The sequence below is a fragment of the Lacerta agilis genome, chromosome 2 (assembly GCF_009819535.1).
Source record: "Lacerta agilis isolate rLacAgi1 chromosome 2, rLacAgi1.pri, whole genome shotgun sequence".
Classification (NCBI taxonomy): domain Eukaryota; kingdom Metazoa; phylum Chordata; class Lepidosauria; order Squamata; family Lacertidae; genus Lacerta; species Lacerta agilis.
In genome coordinates, this window is record NC_046313.1 from 44,248,682 (window position 1) to 44,256,740 (window position 8,059).

Consider the following 8,059-nt stretch of genomic DNA (forward strand, 5'->3'; position numbering starts at 1 on the left):
TGAACCGGCAAGTTATAAAGCAGAATGTAAACAAGTTGTTTGATGTAACTGCATTCTACATTTCCAGCTCTAAAGACTGAAAATCACATAGGCAGAAACTTTTACTTCATTCTGTTGGTTCGGTGCAGTGGTCTGTTTTGTACTAATTCAATAAGCCTTGTCAAATCAGATTGTCTTAATGAATGCTCCCATTGAATTATTTCCTGTCACCTTTGCCAGTAATTGTTATAAAAAAACAATTTTGGGAAATTGCTATGTATGAATTGCCCTAATATGTGCAATGCTTAATTGAAAAGTGATTTGCGTGTAGAGGTCCTCAAGTCCACCCCCAAGTAATTCACACCAGACACAGAAATTTTGTTAAGGTTAATGGCATAAAAATTTGGCCACAACCGTTTTATTAAATTACAACATGTGAGTGGTTGCTTAGGCATTGGTTTGACTATGTCCCATCTAGGGGACAGGCTGACTTCCAACCACTTGGTGGAAGACAGCAAGAGGGAAAACACTTTGGGGAGAGTATTTGGGGGACGGGGCGACCAAGACCCTCCCTCTCCCTTAATGCTCCCAGGGGCCCTTGCGTGGCCCTAACCCATGACCAGGGACGGACAAGCATGGAGAGCCCCTGGATTCCTTTAACGGAATTCCCTGCGCAGCAGCAGCATTGGAGGGGCAGGCACGGCCAACCACTTCCCCTCCACCAACCAATTGAATAACCAATGCCTAACCGCCAACCTTACAGTTGTGACTAATTGCTATGTAGTAGGCGAAAGCCCAATGGCCAAAACCAATCTGCCAATTGGGAAAATTCCTACTAGGCCCCTGTCAAAGCAGACGACCCCATGACAGGCAATAGCAAGGTCAAAGCGCACACCTATACCAAGGGGGTGGGGGTGGGAGATCCGATGCACGCAGCAAAGAGGGGCAGTTACTAAGAACGCCCAGTATATATAACCCCTGACCTGTCCATCAACATTTTGCAACATGCTAAACTCCCCAACAACTGCATCGTCCCCTATCAGTACCCTAGCTAACAGATTAGATCCCTCCCCAAAACTTCAGCAGGGTGTCTTGCTAGGCCCCAACCGCAACACGTGCTCTCTAGGAAGGAGAACACGCTTTAGAGGGATAAAATAGGAAAGACAATCTGACCTCCACTACTAAAAATTAATCACCCTTGTTGAGTGTTTGTGTATCACCAGTTTTATCAAACCATCTTGAGGCAGTGTGTAAACTGGCTCACCCCTTTTTTATTTTGTGGTATTCCTGTGAGACAGGTTACTCAATGAACTCCAAGTGAGTTGCATGATTTGGAATGGATTTAAATCCTGGTCTTCATAGTCCAAATCCAGCATAAATGTGCAAATAGTTCTAGGAGCCTTGGGGCACTTCAGATTATTGTGTATGTTTGCTTGTTTTTAAATGACCCAATGTGACCCATTAATTACCAGTCAGCCACATGGAAACCACCTTCCCATGAATGATTCCCTCATGGCTGGGTGAGGATTGACTGCCTGAGTGCTGACCACAGAACGGACATCTAATCAGAATGGGTACTGTTTGCCCATCATAAACAGTCACTCCGCACTCAGGAAGTCAAATTATTTAAACATTACCCCAACCACAAGGGACCTGCTTCCACACCTAGTGTTATTTTAAAGGGCTCTTGTGCCAATCACAATATGATTTGCCAGAAGGCCATTTCAAAAACAGCTGGGATATGGGACTAGCTGTTCAAAGAAAACAAATTAAAACCATTTTAATAGACTAGTGGAAACCCCTTCCATGAATTTAAGCCAATATTTGAAGCTCATCCCAAGCCTCATGCAGTTAGAAATATTTTCATTCATTGTTCCTATCCCACCCACTGCCTTGTCTTTTTTATTTGCATATCCTATTCCATTCTTGTTAATATAATATTCCATCTGGTTTGTCTTTTTCTTTGAATCTTTTGGTCCCTGTCAAAAGGCTTCTCCTGGTAAAATAGATATACCAGTTTTTGCATTTATGAACCATCCTGGACCCTGTGATCATCATCTGAAGCCCTTCTTTGTGTGCCCCCTTTACAAGAGATCCAGAAGGTGGCAATGAGAACAGGCTTTTTCTACGGTGTCTCCTCTTTTGTGAAATGCTTTTGTAAAATATATACCGGTACCATTGTTATATATCTTTAGGCGCCTTTTGCCTTTAACTAAAGGTAAAGGGACCCCTGACCATTAGGTCCAGTCGCAGACGACTCTGGGGTTGCAGCGCTCATCTCGCTTTATTGGCCGAGGGAGCCGACATACAGGTTCCGGGTCAATATGGCTAAACCTTCCCTCTGCACCATTTTAAAATATAAGGTTGAAAATACTATGCACACTTTCCTTGAAACAATCTCTGTTGAATATATATTCCAGATTGGGATTCAAGGTGGCTTACAACATTTATAAACATTATAAATTACAAACTAATAAAAACAATAGCTAAAATACATCAAAACACATTTATCATTAGTTAAGCATTTGTCTACAGCTTCCATTTATGCTGGTGCTAATGTCACTACATTTTTAATAATAGACACTAAAAAGTCTTTTGGTCAGTTTTTATTTAGATCATTTCATTTACAATTTCTTGTAAATAATTTAATCAAAAAATTATTTATCACTTCTGGTTAGTTTTACCTTCTCTTGCAGATGATGATGATTATGATGATTATGTCAGTGTTTTTTAAAAATAAAAAGGCTCTGACCTTCTTTGCCTGGTCCTCAGACCCTAGTCGGCAGAAAGAGTCCTTGAAAAAGAGCACATTGCAGAATGCTGATTTTATTACAAAAACAAAAACTTTTCCAACCACGACCAACAGCTTTACACATCAAACGCAACCTGCTTTCTACCATCCAACCAACCAACCCAACCACCACAAACACCCAAACAGATCATCCTATACAGTGGTACCTCTGGTTACGAATGGGATCCGTTCCGGAGCCCCGTTTGTAACCCGTGACGTTCTTAACCTGAAGTGCTGCGTCTGCGCATGTGTGCGATGCAATTCGGCGCTTCTGCGGTGACATCATTGGATGCGTCTGTGCATGTGCAAACCGCCGAACCCGGAAGTAACGGAATGCGTTACTACCGGGTTTGGCGCGTTCGTAACCCGTGTCGTACGCATCCTGAAGCATGCGTAACTCGAGGTATGACTGTAAATACACAAGCATATTTGGGTGAAAGGTTGCACGAGACATGCAGGCTTTGCTGATTCATTGTAGGCCGCTGACTCATGCTGATTCAGTTCCTTTTGTATTAAAGAAACAGCGTCTAATTTTTAAGCTGTGACAGATTGGACAGATTAGACATCCTAATGACAAAGGGACATGGCAAAGGAATAGTATCCGCAATATACATAATACTACTAAAGAATCCCACAACCCCCCTAGACACAATCAAAAGACAATGGGAGGACGACATAAGATACGAAATCAACCCCACCCAATGGACCAGAATGTGGTCTAAACCCCCCTTTAAATCCATATCAACAAAAAGAAGGGAACTCACCCTAAAACTAACCTACAGATGGTATCTAACACCAAGAAAATTAGCACAAATACACCCAGGAACCTCACCAAAATGCTGGAGAGGATGCGCCTCCACGGGCACATACTTCCATATGTGGTGGGAGTGCCCCAAAATCCAAACATTCTGGATAACAACCATACGAGAAATATGCAAAATAACCAAACAAGTGCTAGAAACCACCCCAGAACTGGCTTTACTAAACATCTTCCAAGACAATAATGCCCACTTACAACACAAGGAACTCATAATCCATCTACTCTCAGCAGCCAGAAACATCATAACCAGACACTGGAAAGACCTGTCAGGAGTAAGCATGGACCAATGGTACCAAGTAGTATGGGAAACAGCCCTACTAGAAAAATTAACCAGCAACCTAAAACTAGCACGGGGACAAACAGAAGAAGACACCTTCACCCCCGTATGATCCCCCTTCATCACACATACAGCCCAACAAGACAATGACAAAAATCTACCGACAGCATACAAATCAATATGGCTAACCTGATCCAAAACACCCACCCACCCCACTCACACAGGAAACCAAAGATCACCACAGCCAACCACTAATGAACAATCACACCCTACGACAATCCCGACCTCTCACCGCCAAAGAAACACAAGCAAGCAACAGAGAACCAACACAAACGACACTGACACCAAATCCTACATATATTAAGGAAAATAGAAACATCATCTCCCCACCCCACCCTCCCCCCATCCCACCCACCTCCTTCCCCCTTCTCTCCTTAATGTCTCAACAACCAAAATTGATCTGTAAAAATGTTATATGGAAAAATACGAGAGACATTACACACACTTCTGTAAAGCAAGAAAATCTTTAATAATAATAATAATAATAATAATAATAATAATAATAATAATAAAAGAAACAGCGTCTAATTTTTAAGCTGTGACAGATTAGATGTAAGAAAGAAACAACCTGATCTGGAAACCCTGAGAGGTTTGGGGTACCTCTAACAACAGAAGCCACCCAGCTCATGCCCATCTTAGGAAAAGCCAGGGAAAGTCTATGGAAAGGTACTCAGGGTACCTTCAAGCTGCAGCACCTAAGCTTGCATACTCTCCTTGCTGGTGAAGGCTTGCTAGGAGAGGAATGGGGTGGGAGTGGAGTTCTTGCAACTACAGTACAATACAGTTTTGGCTTGCCCAACAAGGCAATCCAAAAACTGTTGTCCATGTGTATAATGTTTTACTGTATAACTTATGAATAAACCAATTTGTAAGTTTGAAGAAATAGTCTACTTTTCCACAAATACTACAGATATTATATGCATAACTTAAATCATTTGAAATTTAGAATTAGCATTGGACATTTTATGCTTCTTGATGTAAGCCAACTTGATCTTTCTGGACATGTTACTCATGATTACATTGAACACTGGTATAGAATAACTCTTGGTTTAGGTCAAATGGCAGTGTTACAGTTCTGATGTATATTTTAGAATAGTTAGCTTCTTATCTTAGGAGCCATGTGCATTTTGCCAGGCATTTAATTTTCAAAAAAGCCGAAGTGTTTGAAAAAGCAAGTTCTTTATTTCTTTGTCCCATTCATTATAGTTCCAGTGATGACATACAAAATAACAAGAGGAGTCATTAAGTTCATTTCAGGCATCAAGTGTTACACTATTTTACGTCAAAACCAAATGCTAATTAGAGTGTAAACATCTGGGCATTTAAAGGAAATTAAATTCTACAGCTTATCATTAAAATATATTACTGCATTTATAAAACAGCTTATTTAATGTATTCAGAATTTGATTATGTTCATGTTTGCTTTTGTTGCCAACAAAGAAGAATACATTTTAGATGTTTTGATATTCTCTGCTCATTTCAGGATCTCTTAATAGTAGACTTCTTTCTCCATTGTAGCTTCATTATCCCCTTCAATTTTTAATAAATAAGCCACTTTTACAGATACATTTTCCATGGATATTGGTGAATTAGTTGTTATGATTTTGCTTTGCTTGCTGAGTTTATAATTTTCAAATTCTTCATGTACAGTACTCTCATTTTCCGTTGTTTACCTTAAAAGATGAATGTGTTTGTGTGTGCACGTGTGCATGAACACTTATTTCAAAATATAAATATGTGAATAAAAATCTGTTGATTTTGTGCTTGTACTGTATCCATATTTCCTATTTAAGTTTCATAGCATATATATTTTTAAAAAAAGATAAAACAAAGATGTAGATAGAAACACGCATGCACACATAAAATGTGTGAAGCCTACAAGTTAAGGGTTTGCCATTTTGAAATTATAAATGTAACAGAAGAAGAGGCACATACAAACTCTGATATATGTGTGTGCCTGCCTCTCTGTCTGCCAACTGCCTGTTTCAGAGTTTTAAATGTGATGACAAAGCTGGTTGAGGAAATTGTCAGAGAGACAGAGAAAGAAATATAAAATCTAATAAAAATAAAATTTCTGTGCTAGGTTCTAGTTGATTAGTAGTAAAGGAAAGAGATGCATCTTTATGTTTCCCAAGAATTGGTTCTTTTATTTTAAAAACGATATGTATTCTGGGGCCAAGCTCTGACACAAATTATTAAACCCTAATTAGTGATCATATCTTCTTGAGCTAGTTATATAGCATATCTTCTCCTGTATGTGTACTGTATCAAGGAAAGGAAACCTTTCTGCTTTTTCAGTGTTATTCATCTTATGCCCCTGGGAAGAAGGCAGAGTGTAAAGCAGGGGTCCTCAAACTTTTTAAACAGGGGGCCGGTTCACTGTCCCTCAGACACTGTTGGGGGCTGGACAGGAAGATTTGGAGAGTGGGCTGGCGCACTCACGGGAGCTGAACGCCTCAGAAGCCAGGAGCCTGCAGGAGCTGGCCGAGAGCGGTGTGCGTTGCCTGGTGCACCTCTTCAAGAAGCACAGAGACGGAGACAAGGATGAGCTGGTGCCTCATCTGCAGCTGCCACCCCATGCGGGCGTTTCCGCCCCTTCGTCCTCCTGCTCCCTGGAGGTGAAGGCCGCCGCCTGGGCCACTTAACCGCCGGCCTCATCGTCCTCCACCGTCATGTCAGCTGCCAATGGGAGTGCAGCAGCGGCCCCAACGAGCCCCAGCCCTGGCCGGCTGTCCTCCTCCAGGAACACACTCCTCACGGGGACACAGAGTGGCAGCAGCCATAGGAGCACCAGGGCGGTGGCAGGAGGAAGAGGCCGAGCAATGGCGGCTCTGCTAATCCAATGCTGTGCCTGGTTTACCTCAGTGCGGCGTGGGGATGTCTCTGCCAATGAAACACCACACCTGGTTTACCTCAGCGCAGCACAGCATTTGATTGGCAGAGACTTCCCCGCGCTGTGCTGAGGTAAACCAGGCATGGCATTTGATTGGCAGAGACGTCCTCACGCTGAGGTAAACCAGGTGCAGTGTTTGATTGACAGAGCTGCCGCCACTCGGCCTCTTCCTCCTGTCCCCATCGCCAGGAGTCTTGGCTTCGCGGCAGGTTCTTAAATGGCTGGGCGGGCCGGATTTAGAACCCTGGTGGACCTGATCCAGCCTGGGAGCCGTAGTTTGCCAATCCCTGGTGTAAAGAACTGTTCTGATTACAAGCTTTCATGGTGTAGGAGCATGAACCTTTTTCTCTTTAAGAATCACCATATCTGCCAAGAATAATGTCTTTTTATAATAGCAATGTAACTCCCATATGAACTTAAAGAGACTGGATACAACTTGCATATGCACACAAGGTGGTAGTTTTTCTGGATTGCGCAGTAGGAAGGGAGGATACATTTCCTCAATGACATATCTTTAAAATTATACCTTGGAGCTATACAGTGTGTTAAGTATCCCATCCATATGTATCTGCAAAATTTGAGAAACCCAACATTTTATCTGATTGGTCAGTAGCTTTCCCCTCTCTTTGTCTTTGCCAACTAGGATGTGGCATAAAATGGACAGGTTTTTTTTTTAATGTCTTCATTTTTGCCTGGATAAGCTTTTACCTTTTCATATCCAGAACAGAACCCATACCATTGTCATATTGAAATATGCTACAGTTTGTTTGTGAGTTACTGAAACTAACTTTACTATTCATACTGAGTGTGAATTATTATTTTCAGGCAACCACCTTTCTTTATCTTTAATCAGAGCCGTGGAGCTGACTATTTTGCTGTCTCACCCACATACTTAACTGCTCATTCATGCTCCAAACGTTTAAAGAGACATAGGAGGAAGGTATGGAGCAGAGAGCTTACTAGCAGTATTTCCATATCCTGGGGTTAATTTCTGCAGGTCTTAAGCAACTCGTGATTTAGGAGCAAGGGGTGGGATATACTAGGATTGCAGCCTAAGTCTACCTTTGAAATCAACAGAACTCGAAAGAACTTCATTTGAGCTGGAACGTACTCGCAGTATCTTCATTTACATAGACAGCAAGAATAGCAGTCTCCTCCCATCAGCATACAGTGGTACCTGAGGTAAGAACTTAATTCGTTCAGGAGGTCCGTTCTTAACCTGAAACCGTTCTTAACCTG